At 48.3% G+C, this 16,887-nt stretch overlaps 1 protein-coding gene across 1 annotated transcript in view; it reads right to left on the bottom strand.

Annotated features, from left to right (window-relative positions):
- Window positions 1–16,887, bottom strand: part of SACS (sacsin molecular chaperone) — a 237,851-nt gene that overhangs the window by 14,145 nt on the left and 206,819 nt on the right. The window lies entirely within an intron of this gene.

Below are 16,887 nucleotides of genomic sequence, written 5' to 3'. Positions count from 1 at the left end.
CATAAAGGAAACAGAAAAATCAGGACAGGAAACTTCCCAATTCCTATGCTTGTTCACAAAGATGATTTCAGACCTGAGCTCAAAGGTCTCATCTGACTTTGCTGAGTTGATTAAATCAAGACCATTACATATTAGTACAAGAAACAATTACCAGATTGCAACTGATCAGTATGTTAGTTTTGCACAAAGTCTTTGGGCACTCAAAAACAGATGTCGAGTTCATTTTCAATATATAAAATACGGCAGCGCATGTAGGGATTGCCCTTTTGCCTGCTTAAACTCAAACAGAAAGGCTCAGATAAATGATTTTTTTTGCATTAACCATTCAATTAATATTTATGTTTAGAAACAATGTGAAGTGTAGCCTAGTGGTTAGAACAAACTGCAGGACCATCCTAGGTACTAGCCTAAGCTTTATTCAACCTTCAGTCAGTAAAAAAAATTTGGTAGCAACAAAACTACTATATAGCAAATGCTGAATCTGGGGTTAAAAATATATATGAGAGAGAGAGAGGTGTGCGTATGTGTCTGTAAAAATGTCTACTATGAATCAGTCTTTATTTAAAAGAATATATTTTGAACTATCCATTGGTATTCTAAATAAATAGATCATAGTTAAACCCTACAACACTTCTGTAAGATAGGCAAATGGGTAAACTGAAGCACAGGGAAATTAATACATTTCCCATGATAGCTCTGCAGGACAGTGGCAGAACCAAGAGGAGAACCCACCAATGTTGAATTTCAGACCCCTATTCTAATCACTTAACAAAACTGTTTCCCTAAAAGCAGTAGTCCAATAATAACAAAACAGCTGTGGGGACAAGGCTTTGACAGCACAACAAATAGAACACCAAGCTCCAGTAACCGATTATCATGAAAGCATTTTACTTTTCTACCACATATATATAATAAACTGCATTAATCCTTATACTCTAAAACCAAATCTGAAATGTGTGACAATTTTGTAATAATTACATACAAATATAATGCATCATGTATTTCTCGAACACAATATACATTCATATGCAGTAATCAATATTGGTTTTATCAAAAAGTCATTTTATATAATATGATGTCCAAAAAAAGGAAAAAGAACATAAAAAAGGAAACATGAAGTGGAAAGTTACATGGAAAATTTCACCTGTAGCAATTTTAATTTTTATTACTATTAGCAGTTTGTTTATGTGGTTAAAGCAGAAGACTGTCAACACTTATTCCAGTTCTGGCTCTGCCACTAACTTGCTCTATATCAATGGGCTAGTCACCTAGCCTCTCTGTTCCTAGCTTTGCAAAGCACTTTAAGACCTTTGGATGAAAGGTGCTATGTAAGTGCAAAGTATTATTGTAGCAGACTAAGCAGATGGTGATCATGAAATAAAAGGAGATTAGGGTGAACAACTGTAATGTATTTTTCTTAAAATAATGTGCCATTAATAACAATTTTTTAAACTTTTTTTAAACTCTCTTTCAGATAGAATCAGCCTTTACATAGTAAATCCAGATGTTTTTTAAATCCTTTAAAAGTTTCTTATTTAGATCTTTTGAATGTTGATGTTTATAGCAGTTTTCTCGGAAAGGGAAACACTATCTGCACAAACATAAGAAAAAATTTCCATTTCATCAATCTTATGTTACTTATAACTACAGAAAGTACAAAGTGGGTGAGGTAATGTTTTTTATTAGACCAATTTCTGTTGTGAGAAAGACAAGCTTTCAAGTTTACACAGCAATGTACGCATAGCGAGACTCAAGTCAGCTGACATTGCATTGTAACCCTAGGTTAAGAATTTTCCGACTGGTGCTCGAATCTAGAGCTCTGGCATCCACACTCCGAGTCAAAGTACAGATCCTAGTCAAGGTAACCATATGCCAGAGCTCCTAGTGCACTGCCCCCCACAATGCTGACTCTAGCCCTAGGAAGGTGTCGCACTGTGGGAAAACTCTGCTGCTCACCCTGCACATTACAGGAAATTTGAACTGTCTGCCAACAAATCTGCTGAGCTATCTTTTTGTTCTGTGTACTCCCAGCTACCAGAGCCAGCAACAAGGAAGAGGCATTTTTGGATGAACTTCTCTTGTTTGCACTTTCATGCATGGGTCAGGAAACTGGCAGAGCATCCATAAGGTGCTGGTGGGCATTTTGGGAATGTTTTCTGTCCCACCAAAGGTACCTCACTGATTTCCTGATGGAGCTGCAGGAGGAATACCCTGGGATTACAGACTCACAGTGGCAGATGCTGCTCAGTATAATTGGCATAGCCACTGATGGCCCCTACGTAGAGCGCTGCTTCCAGTATATGGTCACAAGCACCGAATGGTGGGACCAGATAGTCATTCAGAGCTGGGATGACCAGCAGCAGATCCAGAACTTTTGCATGAAGAAAGCAACATTTCTGGAGCTTTGTGAGCTTCTTAACTCCCCCCTCCCCAGACACACCCTCCAGCATAAAGAGATACACAAAGTCACCCTTGCCAGTCCAGAAGCAGGTTGCTATAACTGTGTGGAAGCTGGCTATCCCAGACTGCTACAGGCCTATTGCCAACCGGTTTGGGGTTGGAAAGCTGACTATGGGTAAAGTGGTGGCAGAGGTAACTGACAGAATCAGGCATGAGGTTTACCCCAAGGTGACAGGCATTAAAGATATTCTAGAGGTAGTTGATGGCTTTGAGAGAGGGGTTTCGTAACTGTGGCAGTCCTAGTGATGTGACTTGTGCCCATAGTATGCCCTTCTCAAGGAGCACATGAATATATAAACCACAAAGGGTACTACTCCATTGTTATGCAGTGGATCACAGATTTATGAATGTCAATGTGGGCTGTACATGAAAAGTTCACAATGCTGGAATTTTTCACCGCTCGGCAGTCTACATTCTTGGACAGGCTAGGACACTATTCCTACTAAATGACACTGACATAAATGATATTACTGTCCACACTGTTATTCTGGGGGACCCCCACATACCATCTTTTACCTTGGCTTATGATACCATATCCTGATTTCCGAGGCCCTGGCAAATAAAGGTTTAATTACACTCAAAGCAGCTGTAGAATGGTTGTTGAATGTGCTTTTGGCAGATTAAAATCATGTTGGAGGTGTTTGGAAACCCATTCAGATGCCAGTGTAATTAACGCTGTCTGCATTACTGTGGCTTGCTGTGCTCTTCACAACCTAGAGGCCAGAGGTGAGCGATTTCCACCTGCATGGATCTATGATGGCGAGGGAACGCTGGATCGGTACCCTCAGCCAGAAAGTGCAGCTACCACTGTGGGAGCTGTTGCACCTGTGCAGCAGAAGGGATATTTTGTGTGCATTCACATTATTGACTTGCATGGCCCAATGGAAGAGGCGGGATAATACCTGTATGAATGTGCTTGGGTGGGGGAGGGGACTGGCCCATTTTTGGCAGGGGGGCAGTGCATGGGAGGGGTGTGGGTTTAAGTGCTATGTAATGTAAGTCAGACGACATGATGAAAAATAAATTTGTGACTGGGGACCAGCAAAGAGAGGAATATTGTTTGCTTTCCCATGCTTAATTACTCCTTAACATGTTTTTACCTTTATCTCAGACCCTGTGTATATGATATGATGCACTGAACAGCAATAAACTTTCTTGAAACTATAACATTCTTTATTTGTAAACAGGTCAGAAAACAGTAAACCACTCACACAGTGCTGGGCAGGCCAGCTGCCATTACACCAAACACACCCCCGCCCCAAAGGACAGAAATAGTTAATACCTAACACAATCCCCCTAACACTAAATGTCCGCTGGCCCCAAATTCTCCTTTCCTTTCTTTACATGTTTAGCCCTCGCTTTGTGGCGGGTGAGCGAGGTGGAGGTTTCAACCGAAGAGGGGTGAAAGAAGGAAGGCTGCACAGGGTTTAGTTGCCCAGCCCAGCTGCTCATCAGTCCTGAATGCATGGGCTCCCCCCAACATGGAGTTGTGCAAGCTACTGCTGGGCTGAGGCTACGTTGCTGGGGCATCATGCTGTGTTGTGGGAGAGGCAGCAGGAGCCAGTGATCTTGCAGCCATTAAGATAGGAGTTGCTGGAAAAGTTGTCTTTGTTGGGCTCTGTCCTCTTCCCTTAGTTTCTGTTCCAGGAACTGCTGTGCAAGTGCCTGCTCCCTTGCTGAAACACTCGCCTGCACCTGGGCAGCGAGCCTCAACCTTGCTTCCTGCCGGTCAGCCTGCCAAGTCTTCCAGTCTTTCATCCCTCTTCTTCAGGTACTGGAACTGCTGCTCTGCTCTCTCAAGAACATCGACCATGTGTTCTTCATGGAAAAGCTTCGTTTTGGAATGGTCCTGAGGGTATGCTGAGCCAGGGATCAAGTTCCTGAAGAACAGCAGGTAGTACAGGTTATGGGCCTTAAATATTATAAGAAACAGAGGGTTATTGTTTAAAGTAGCTCTGTGGAGGAGTACAGAATTAATAACTGTGGAACGTCAAGGGCATAAAATATAACAATTCTAAAGTGAACCCACACATATTGTGAAGGAGATGCTTCAGTCATCACACTGTCTCTTGACACAGCCTTGTTAATCATAGTTACAGAAGTACATAGGCAATGGTAATTTTAAAATTTGTAGCACCGATGCCAGTGCAGGGGACTGCACCGTAATCATTATGAGGTCCCTAGCTGCTGCAAAGGTGTCCAGCGTAGAGGGAAGGTCTGGGTCCTTCTTCCAACACTCCCGCACCAGGGAGTCCACTATAACCAGACTTGACAAACCTCACTGTAAGGCCGGAGTAAACAGTGCCAGCTAAGTGGGAACTGGAGCAGGGTGTCCTAGGGGACACACCTGGCTGGTGCCTCCTCACTCCACTACTTTAGTGGGAGAACGACCGCTGTCTGTCTTCTTTTTCTTGTGTGGCACCGATGAATGGGAGCGGTGCTGAGCATTCGCACTGGAGGAGGTCTTCGGTGCCGTGCAATGGCAGTGCTGAGGGTCCTTGGAGCCCGAGTCCTTTCTCGGCGCTGCGGCCTCTCGTACCAAGGCCGGTGCACTCCACACCAAAGTGCTGGGTTTGGGATCAGACACCGCCATTGCCATCTGGGGACAAATGGCTGACCCCATGAGTAGTAGTTTCAGCCTAAAGGCCCTCTCCTTCCAGGTCCTCGGTCAGATGCCACTGCAGATCTTACATTTATCTGTTTGATGGGTTTCCCGCAAGCACTTCAGACAGGAGTTGTGTGGGTCTCCCTTTGGCATAGGCTTCAGACAGGATCCACACGGTTTGAAACCGTGAGACCGAGGCATGCCCTGGTCCCCAGGAGGGGAAAGCAGTCAGGGGAGAAGGAACCCCCAACTGAAATGTATCTATAATTAAGAAGGTCCTGGTGAGGCCATCTGCTAACATGTTCCTGGCCCCGGGTGGATGCGCGGCTACCAGATGGACGGCATGCTGTTCACAGATGTCTCAAAGGCAGAGAGCTTCTTGGCAAAGCGCTGACGACCTGGCTCCACTCTGTCTGTTGATGTAATACATCACCACAGTATTGTCTGTCAGGACTGCACCACTTTGCCCTTCCTATGGGGCAGGAAATCCTGGCAGGCCAGGTGACCCACTTTGAGCTCTCTGACGTTTATGTGGAGGGACAAATCATCCCACGACCAGCAGCATCGGAAACCAGGGTCAGTGAGGGGGATGGGGCTGCTAAGGGAACTCCCTCCAACACTGATGTGGGGCTCAACCACCAATCCAGTGATGAGCGGATATGAACCTGCATCCTGACTACCTGGTCTAGATCGTGTCTGCTGGGGATGTAGACCAACACCAACCATGCTTGCAGTGGCCGGAGATGGAGCTGGGCATGCTGGACCATGTGCACACATGAGGCCATGTGGCCTAACAATCACAGTCAGGTGTGAGCAGTGGTGAGTGGGTAGTGTTTCACATGGAGGATTCAGGTCTGACATGGCCTGGAAATGTGTCTCCAGAAGGAAGGTTCTGGATCGTGTGGAACCAAGAACCGCCCCAATGAACTCTATTTGTTGCACCAGCCTTAAGGTCGATTTCTTTTCATTTATCGATAGGTCCAGGTCATGGCAGGTGGAACGAACCAGATCAAGGCTCCTCTGCACCTGTTGCTGAGATCTGCCTTTGATGAGCCAATCATTAAGATACAGGTAAACCTGAACCCCTCGATACCTCAGGTAAGCGGCCACTGGCGCCATACATTTTGTGAACACCCTCGGGGCAGACGAGAGACCAAAGGCGCCGTGAACTGGAAATGGTGCCTGCCAACCACAAAATGGAGGAATCATCTGTGACCTTGGAAGATGGAGATATGAAACTAAGTGTCCTTCAGCTCGAGGATGGTGTCTTCTGGATTCAGGGAGGGGATGATGGAAGCTGGGGAGATCATGCAGAACTTTAACTTTTTTAGAGACTTGTTGCGGCACGGCAGGTCCAGAATGGGTTTTAGGCCTCCTTTCACTTTCGGGATTAGGAAATAATGGGACTAAAACCCTTTTCCCCTTGTGTCCCAAGGGACCTCCTCCACTGCCTCCAGCTGCATTAGGTTCTCGACCTCTTGGACGAGGAGTTGCTTGTGAGAAGGGTCTCTGAAGAAGGACTGGGAAGAGGGTTGGGGGGAGCAAGAATTGCAAGCTGTAGCCCTGAGACACAATCTCTAGCACCCAATGGTCTGAGGTGACCCGTGATCAGACTGAATGGTAGGGACAAATACTCCTGATGAAAGAACAAGGCAGATCTAGGGAGTTTGCTGAGGCACTGCTCTCGAGTGCACCCTCAAAACGAGTGCTTCTGGCCCCTGTGAGGCTTCGACAGGGCATATGCAGACCCAGCAAGTGAAGGTTCCCGAATGTCCTTCAGTCCGTGCAGCCTCGCATCAGTTTGCTCTGCAAAGAGACCGCTCCCATCAAGGTGAGCCTCAAGATCCTGGATCGAGGCCTGCATTTCCTGGGAAAGGCCAGCGGCCTGAAGCCATAAGCTGTGCCTCATGACCACCGCCAACACGACCACCCTAGCTGCCAAATTGGATGTGTCCCATGCTATTTGGAGGGAGCACCTTGCAGCTGCCATCCCCTCCTCCACCAGGGCCCCGAATTCCTGGGGAAAGTCCTGGGGCAGGGAATCCTTGAACTTACAGAGGGAGTCCCATAAGTTGATGTACCTCCCCAAGAGAGCCTGGTGGTTAGCCACCTGTAACTGAAGGCTGGCTGTTGAATAAATCCTTCTTCCAAAAAGATCCAGCCTCTTGGCTTCCTTATTTTTGGGGGTTGAAATTATATGCCCTGTCTGTCTGTCCTTCTCATTGACCGCCAAGACAACTAGTGAGCCCGGAGGAGGGTGGGTATACAGATATTCAAAACCCTCGGCCGGGACGAAATACTTTTTCTCGGCCCTCTTGGAGGTGGAAGGGATGGAAGAAGGAGTTTGCCAAAGGGCTTTTGCTATCTTTAGGACCCCACTGTGTAATGTTAACGCAACATGGATGGGGGTAGAGGCCGAGAGCACATTAAATAAGATGTCAGCCATCTCCTCCAAGTTCATAGTCACCCTACGAAGCAGAGCCTAATGTTGTTTAAAATTGTCTGGCAGGCTGGCAAGAGAGGGCCCCCCCACCACCTCATCCAGGGACAAGGAGGATGACTGGGTCATCGGGGAAGGACCTGAGGCATCATTCCCCACAGGGGAAAAGGGTTTTGGGGTGGGCGCTCACTCCTCTGGTGCACAAGGCTGGGGTAATCTCAGTGCTGTTGGTTGCTGATCCGAGGCGGCAGCCAAGGAATGGATTGACGGAGGCATCGGCATCAGTAGGGACATTGCTCCAGCCACTTGTCTTGCTGCCACAACAGCACTGCACAAGTCAACGCAGCATAAGGTGCCCAATCGTGCCAGTGCTGTTGCGGTGAAGGGCTGAATTCCCTTTCTGTACCAGAGGAATCACCTTCCAATGACCACGGAGCGGCCGTTGAAGCTTGTGTCTGATAGCTAACCATTGCCACGGGAGACTGATGCCTTGAGTAGGTGGATCGGTGCCGGGGCCTGGGGGATCAATACTGCAACGGAGACCACTCCCACTCTCTGGGAGATGGGGATCAATGCCGAGGGGACAGCCAGCAGGAGGATGATCAGTGCCAGCGATACGGTGACCAATGCCTTCTTCTAGGGGACCCACATTGAGAGGGCAGAGACCATAATCACGGTGCCAGCAATCTTGTACATCCCGCAGAAGATGGAGACCTGGGGCGTGAAGATGGAGAACGCTGTCTCATCTCTGGAGACAAATCGTCATTTGTCCCCCCTCTGGGGTATTCACGGTTGGCTTGCCCTCACCAGGACCCCTTGTCGTGTCCTGCGACACACGCGGTGCTGACACGTTGCTAGAGGCCTCTGCTCTATGGGCGCCAGGAGAACCTGGGAAAGCGTTGGCCCTGTCACCACTCTGGGTCCCTTACTGCTGCCTGGAGTCAGGGGCAGATCCCTCGGGGGACTAGCGGGCCCCGTCAGCGGGGTGTCCCCATGTGGCTCCGGTGTGGGCTGGTGGCCTGAACTAGGTCCTTTGCCCTTCTTGCTCAGTGCTGGGGAATCGCTCTTCTTCAACCTCTTCTTAGGCACTGGCAATGGGGAGTTGTACCGGGTGCAGCCTGGTGCTGGGGGTGCGCTGTGCACCGAGGCCAAGGTGCTGGGGCAAAGTCCGACCAGGAAGGCTTGGATACCAGGTGGTGAGAAGCCTCCATGAGGAAAGCCCTCAAATGGATGTCTCGCTCCTTCTGAGTTCTGGGACGAAAGTTCTTACAGATGCGACACTTGTCCTTCACATGATTCCCCCAAGCACTTGAGGCAGCTGCTATGGGGGTCACTAACAGGCATAGGCTTCTTGCAGTCAGAGCAGGGCTTAAAACCCGGAGACAACAGGGCATGCCTGGGGCAAAGTCCCCACTGGGACTCTATCGCTAACTACACTACTTACTAACTACTGTAAACGAACTATTTACAAAGCCTTAAGTCTCAAAGAGCAAAGTAGAAGAACCACTAACCCTTGCTAGGCAAGGGAAAGATGCTCCGACTAACCACCATGGACAGTAAGAAGCAGCTGCAAGAGTGTAAGGCTGGCAGTGCCTAATATACCGACACATGCGCGCGGCACTCAAGAGATCGTCACAGTCAACCCTACGGAAATTGCTAAGGCAAAAATCTCCGACAGCCACGCACGTGGGCATGTACGCACCTAGAATATAATTGACATGAGCAAGCACTCGAAGAAGAATACTGTTTCCCAAACACACACACTCAGTTTACTATTTACGGGCAGTTGCACAGACCCAGGAGGAGTGCTTGCAAAGTGGCAAATTTCCAAATACTCAAAGGAAAACAAGAATGACTGTAGCAAATCTCTTTGTCTTAACAGTTAAAATACAGCTGTTTTTAAAATTTGAAATTCCAACTCACCATTTTGAACTCCACATGGTGGGGAGGGGGAAGGAGGGGACACCTAGATGCTGTGATACAATCCACCATTAGTGTTCAAACGCTGGTAACCGGGGCTTAGCGTTTTTGCATTGCACTTTAAGCACAAATCAATCCAATTACAGTAATAATAAACTTTTCATTTGAATCATATACTTACCAGCGACTTCTGTCTCCACCAGGTTCTCAGCAGCGCGCTGTTCCTCAGGAGTAGGAGGGGTTCAAACAGCTTCTTCACATAGGAACTGAGATTTTGTTGTTGATCCTGATCCACAACCTGCTCTGGAACTGGTTGCACTAAAAGAGTCACTTCATGATCCTGGCTCGAAGCCTGCTGCTGGCTGCAATGAATCCCCATGCCGGATTCAGGAGCCAGCAGTGCTCCATCACAGTTCACCAGGTCATTATGAAGCACAGTTGGTTCTGGGCTGGGTGCAGTGCCGAGGACCTGATCAAAGTCATCATAAAATAGGCATGTTGTTTGCGAGTTGCCCGAGATGTGACTCTTATCCTGGGTTTTCCTGTATTCACTCTTTAGCCTCTTAATTCGCACCCTGCATTTATCGCCTGTTTGGAAAATCCGCTGAGCTGCCAGCTTTTTAGCTATCTGCTGGTATGCCTGGCTATTCTTTATGCTTTTGCTGACGTCCACAGTTTTACTGGCCTTACACCACAGATTCACCAAAATCTGGCTGTGCTCACATTACCAGGAAGCAGCTCACTTTGCAAAAGGCTTCATCAGATCAGTGTCCATTGAAAACCCCTGCAGGCTCTGGCGTTCAGAAGACAATGTGTTAACGCTGACCTGAGCTGCTGCTTTTTGCAAAGGGAGGTTTGACTTCCATTTGAAACAGATTGCATTGCAGATTGTTGACATGGACAGGACTATGGAAGTTATCCCAAGGAACAGTGGGATACATCCAGTGAAAAGTTTTCACCCACAAGTGATATGGTCTTTTATCATTTTCTTGTGTGTGTTCATTTGAGAACATAGTGATTGTTTGGTTTCACCCACATATTGCTATTGGGACATTAAGTACACTGGATGAGGTACAATACTGCAGATAGAAAGTACAACATTTTCAAGCACCATGATTTTCAAGTTGATGGTGCGTCTAATATGTTAAGTAAAAAAAAAAGAGATTTTCTTTTCAACATCAAGCACAAACAATCTTTTTACATTTTCCTATGTAACATTTACTATGGATAATGCAATAACTATCCCGCCCTCTCAGTGCTTAGGATATCTTTGAGGTATTTCTAAGGCGCCCACAATTTGTATATAAAGTTGAACTACTTCCATTCTGACAAAACTGTTTCTGTGCTCTGGTCTACACTACGAGTTTAGGTTGAATTTAGCAGCGTTAGGCCGATTTAACCCTGCATCTGTCCACACGACCAAGCCTGTTTTGTCGACTTAAAGGGCTCTTAACATCCATTTCTGTACTCCTCTCCAGTGAGGGATTTAGTGCTAAAATTGACCTCGCTGGGTCGAATTTCAGGTAGAGTGGACGCAATTTGACGGTATTGGCCTCCAGGAGCTATCCCAGAGTGCTCCATTGTGACCGCTCTGGACAGCACTCTCAACTCAGATGCACTGGCCAGGTAGACAAGAAAAGCCCCAGGAACTTATTAATTTCATTACCTGTTTGGCCAGCGTGGTGAGCTGATCAACACAGGTGACCATGCAGAGCTCATCAGCATAGGTGACCATGGAGTCCCAGAATCGAAAAGAGCTCCAGCATGGACCGAACGGGAGGTACTGGATCTGATCGCTGTATGGGGAGAAGAATCTGTGCAGCCAGAACTCTGTTCCAAAAGACGAAATGCCAATGTATTTGCCAAAATCTCCAAGAGCATGATGGACAGAGGCTACAACAGGGACATACAGGGACATACAGCAGTGCTGCATGAAAGTTAAGGAGCTGAGGCAAGTCTACCAAAAACCAAAGGATGCAAACGTTCGCTCTGGGTCAGAGCCCTATACATGCCGCTTCTATGATGAGCTGCATGCAATTCTAGGTGGGGGGGCCTACCACTACCCCAACACTGTCCGTGGACACCTGCAAGAGGGGAGTCTCATGCAACATGAGGATTTTGTGGATGAGGAAGATGAGGAGGAGGAGGAGGTTGAGGATAGCGCACAGCAGGGGAGTGGAGAATCCCTTCTCCCTGGCAGCCAGGAACTGTTCATCACCCTGGAGCCAATACCCTCCCAACCCTCCGAAGGTGGGCTCCCAGACCATGAAGCCAGAGAAGGCACCTCTGGTGAGTGTACCTTTGTAAATATAATACAGGGTTTAAAAGCAAGCGTGTTTAATGATTAATTTGCCCTGAAGACTTGGGATGCATTCACGGCCAGTATAGTTACTGGAAAAGTCTGTTAACGTGTCTGGGGATGGAGAGGAAATCCTCCAGGGACATCTCCATGAAGCTCTCCTGGAGGTACTCTAAAAGCCTTTGAAGAAGATTTCTGGGAAAGGCAGCCTTATTCCGTCCTCCATGGTAGGACACTTTACCACGCCAAGCCAGTAGCGGGTAGTCTGGAAACATTGCAGAACAAAACAATGCAGCAAATGGGCCCAAGCTTTGGTGGCATTCAAGCAACATTTGTTCTTTATCATTCTGTGTTAGCCTCAGGAGAGTGATATCATTCATGGTCACCTGGTTGAAATATGGGAAATTTGTTTAAGGGAACATTCAGAGGTGCCTGTTCCTGCTGGGCTATTTACCTTTGGCTGAAAAGAAATCATCCTTGCTGTTAGCCATGCGGTGGGGGGAGGCCCGTTCATGCTGAGTTGTTCGCATTTGGCTGACAGGGATCTTCCCTGCAGGGGAGGCTCTAGACATTTCGCCACCCCAAGCAGGGCGGCATGCCGCGGGGGGCGCTCTGCCGGGCGCCGGGAGGGCGGCAGGCAGCTCCGATGGACCTCCCACAGGCATGCCTGCGGAGGGTCCGCTGGTCCCGTGGCTTTGGTGGCCCTCCCGTCCACCGGAGCCGCGGGACCAGCGGACCCGCCGCAGGCAAGCCTGCGGGAGGTCCACCGGAGCCGCCTGCCGCCCTCCCGGTGACCGGCAGAGTGCCCCCCGTGGCATGCCGCCCCAAGCACGCGTTTGGCGTGCTGGGGCCTGGAGCTGCCCCTGCTTCCCTGATACTAGCCACGTGGTAGGTGGATGGGAGGATGTGTGAAGCGATCATCCCAGAGAATTGGGGAGGGGGTTGGATTGTGCTGCACATTCACCCTAAAACTGCAGCCCCTCCTTTTAAATGGCCAACCCAACGGGCTTTGCTTGGTATGGGAAAAGAGGGTGCTGCTGTTTGAAACCGTTCCCACGTTATGAAGGTTGAAGAAGCCGAAACCCTTTGCCTTACCATGGCTGCCTGCAAGCCGAATTCTGTTGCCCAGCCAAGCGTGTGTGATTTCTCACACCAAACCAGCAGGCACTCAATATAAGAGGCAAAATGCGACCTTGTACCAAAAACACATGCTATGTAATGTGAATCATTTGATTCAGTGTGAAATAGTCTTCCCTTTGTTCTCTAAAATGTATCTTTTAAAATACTACTCTCCCCTTTTTTCTGCCCGCAGTTGAAAATGTTTCTATGCTCCTTCTATCATCTCTGTCCCAGAGGCTAGTGCAGATTAGAAGGCAAAAAAAACATACTCGCAACAAGATGTTCTCAGAGCTCATGCAGTCCTCCTGCACTGAAAGAGCTCAGCAGAATGCGTGGAGGCAAAAAATGGCAGAGTCATAGAATCATAGAATATCAGGGTTGGAAGGGACCTCAGGAGGTCATCTAGTCCAACCCCCTGCTCAAAGCAGGACCAATTCCCAACTAAATCATCCCAGCCAGAGCTTTGTCAAGCCTGACCTTCAAAACCTCTAAGGAAGGAGATTCCACCACCACCCTAGGTAACCCATTCCAGTGCTTCACCACTCTCCGAGAGAAATTTTTTTCCCTAATATCCAACCTAAACCTCCCCCACTGCAACTTGAGACCATTACTCCTTGTTCTGTCATCAGGTACCACTGAGAACAGTCTAGATCCATCCTCTTTGGAACCCCCTTTCAGGTAGTTGAAAGCAGCTACCAAATCCCCCGCTCATTCTTCTCTTCTGCAGACTAAACAATCCCAGTTCCCTCAGCCTCTCCTCATAAGTCATGTGTGCCAGCCCCCTAATCATTTTTGTTGCCCTCTGCTGGACTCTTTCCAATTTTCCCACATCCTTCTTGTAGTGTGGGGCCCAAAACTGGACACAGTACTCCAGATGAGGCCTCACCAATGTCGACTAGAGGGGAATGATCACGTCCCTCGATCTGCTGGCAATGCCCCTACTTATACAACCCAAAATGCCGTTAGCCTTCTTCTTTGCAACAAGGGCACACTGTTGACTCACATCCAGCTTCTCGTCCACTGTAACCCTAGGTCCTTTTCTGCAGAACTGCTTCCTAGCCATTTGGTCCCTAGTCTGTAACAGTGAATGGGATTCTTCCGTCCTAAGTGCAGGACTCTGCACTTGTCCTTGCTGAACCTCATCAGGTTTATTTTGGCCCAGTCCTCTAATTTGTCTAGGTCCCTCTGTATCCTATCCCTACCCTCCAGCGTATCTACCACTCCTCCAAGTTTAGTGTCATCTGCAAACTTGCTGAGAGTGCAGTCCACGCCATCCTCCAGATCATTAATGAAGATATTGAACAAAACCAGTCCCAGGACCGACCCTTGGGGTACTCCGCTTGAAACCGGCTGCCAACTAGACATGGAGCCGTTGATCACTACCCGTTGAGCCCGATGATCTAGCCAGCTTTCTATCCACCTTATAGTCCATTCATCCAGCCCATACTTCTTTAACTTGCTGGCAAGAATACTGTGGGAGACCGTATCAAAAGCTTTGCTAAAGTCAAGGAATAACACATCCACTGGTTTCCCCTCATCCACAGACCCAGTTATCTCCTCATAGAAGGCAATTAGGTTAGTCAGGCATGACTTGCCCTTGGTGAATCCATGCTGACTGTTCCTGATCACTTTCCTCTCCTCTAAGTGCTTCAGAATTGATTCCTTGAGGACCTGCTCCACGATTTTTCCAGGGACTGAGTCCAGGAAAGCATTAAATGAATGCAATGAGCGGAGGGAGGAGCATGCTGAGAGGAGGCAGGATGCAATGCTGAGGCTAATAGGGGAGCAAACTGACAAGCTCAGGAGTCTGGTGGAGCTGCAGGAAAGGCAACAGGAGCACAGACCGCTGCTGCAGCCCCTGTATAACCACATGCCCTCCTCCCCAAGTTCCATATCCTCCTCATCCAGACGCCCAAGAACGCGGGGGGGGGGAGGGAGGCTATGGGCATCCAGCCACCACCCCACCCGGTGCTTCCCTCCTCACCCACCCCTCCCGGGCTACCTTGCTAGTTTTCCCCCTATTTGTGTGATGAATTAATAAAGAATGCATGATTTTGAAACAATAATGACTTTATTGCCTCTGAAAGCAGTGATCGAAAGGGGGAGGTTGGTTTGCTTACAGGGAAGTAGAGTCAACCAACGGGGTGGGTTTTCATGAAGGAGAAACAAACAGAACTGTCACACCGTAGCCTGGCCAGTCACGAAACTGGTTTTCAAAGCTTCTCTGATGCGCAGGGTGCCAAGTTGTGCTCTTCTAATCGCCCTGGTGTCTGGCTGCGCATAATCGGCCGCCAGGCGATTTGCCTCAACCTCCCACCCCGCCATAAACGTCTCCCCCTTACTCTCACAAATATTGTGGAGCACACAGCAAGCAGCAATAATAATGGGAATATCGGTTTCACTGAGGTCTAACCGAGTCAGTAAACTGTGCCAGCGAGCTTTTAAATGTCCAAATGCACATTCTACCACCATTCTGCACTTACTCAGCCTATAGTTGAACTGCTCCTTACTACTGTCCTGGGTGCCTGTGTATGGCTTCATGACCCATGGCATTAAGGGGTAGGCTTGGTCCCCAAGGATAACTATAGGCATTTCAACATCCCCAACAGTAATTTTCTGGTCTGGGAAGTAAGTTCCTTCCTGCAGCTGTTCAAACAGACCAGAGTTCCTGAAGATGCGAGCGTCATGCACCTTTCCCGGCCATGCCATGTTGATGTCGATGAAATGTCCCTTGTGATCCACCAGTGCTTGCAGCACCATTGAAAAGTATCCCTTGCGCTTTACGTACTGCCAAGGTGGTCTGGTCCCAAGATTGGGATATGCGTTCTGTCTATCACCCCACCACAGTTAGGGAACCCCACTGAAGCAAAGCCATCCACTATGACCTGCACATTTCCCAGAGTCACTACCCTTGATAGCAGCAGCTCAGTGATTGCGTTGGCTACTTGGATCACAGCAGCCCCCACAGTAGATTTACCCACTCCAAACTGATTCCCGACTGACTGGTAGCTGTCGGGCGTTGCAAGCTTCCAGAGGGCTATCACCACTCGCTTCTCAACTGTGAGGGCTGCTCTCATCTTGGTATTCTTGCGCTTCAGGGCAGGGGAAAGCAAGTCACAACATTCCATTAAAGTGCCCTTACGCATGCGAAAGTTTCACAGTCACTGGGAATCATCCCAGACCTGCAACACTATGCGTTCCCACCTGTCTGTGCTTGTTTCCCAGGCCCAGAATCAGCATTCCATGGCAGGAACCTGCCCCTTTACCACCATGATGTCCAAATTGCCAGGGCCCGTGCTTTGAGAGAAGTCTGCGTCCATGTCCTCATCACTATTGTGATCGCACTGTCGTCACCTCCTCGCCTGCTTTTGCAGGTTCTGCACATACTGCAGGATAATGTGCGAGGTGTTTACAATGCTCACAACAGCAGCAGTGTTGAGCACCATGCTTGCCGTGGTATGGCGTCTGCAGGAGAGCAGGAAGCAGTGGATGTCGACAGATGCCACGAGAATAGATATTTATACAGAATGATGAGAGGACCTGCGAGGTGGATTCATGGCACCAGGAGAGCAGAGTTGCAGCGGATTCGGTGGAGAACAACTGTTAGCACCGCGCACATTTCCCGAGTAAGAACACACGTACCCGAAAGCCATGACAAACAACATAGTGAAATTCACTATCAAGACAAGAGCAGGAGAGCAGAACCCAGAATTCCAATGGGCAGCGGAGACTGTGGGAACTGTGGGATAGTTACCCACGGTGCAACACTCTGAAAGTCAACGCTAGCCACAGTACTGTGGATGCACTCAGTGGGTACACATGCAATCGATTGTATAAAATCATTTCCTAAAAATCAATGTCTATAAATTCGACCTAATTTCATAGTGTAGACATGTAGATATGTGTTACTAATTACAACATGAAGAATACATACAGTCATACATAATAGTATATGGGCTAGCAGAATCCCTTTGTCTATCTTTGAAATGCCCCTAGGTACAAGTAAATCAAGTATGTTGCTATATAATTGTCTTTGTTGATAAG

The sequence above is a fragment of the Mauremys mutica genome, chromosome 1 (assembly GCF_020497125.1).
Source record: "Mauremys mutica isolate MM-2020 ecotype Southern chromosome 1, ASM2049712v1, whole genome shotgun sequence".
Taxonomy (NCBI): Eukaryota; Metazoa; Chordata; order Testudines; family Geoemydidae; genus Mauremys; species Mauremys mutica.
Note: the sequence above shows the minus strand (reverse complement) of the source record. Positions and strands in the feature narration are given on the sequence as shown.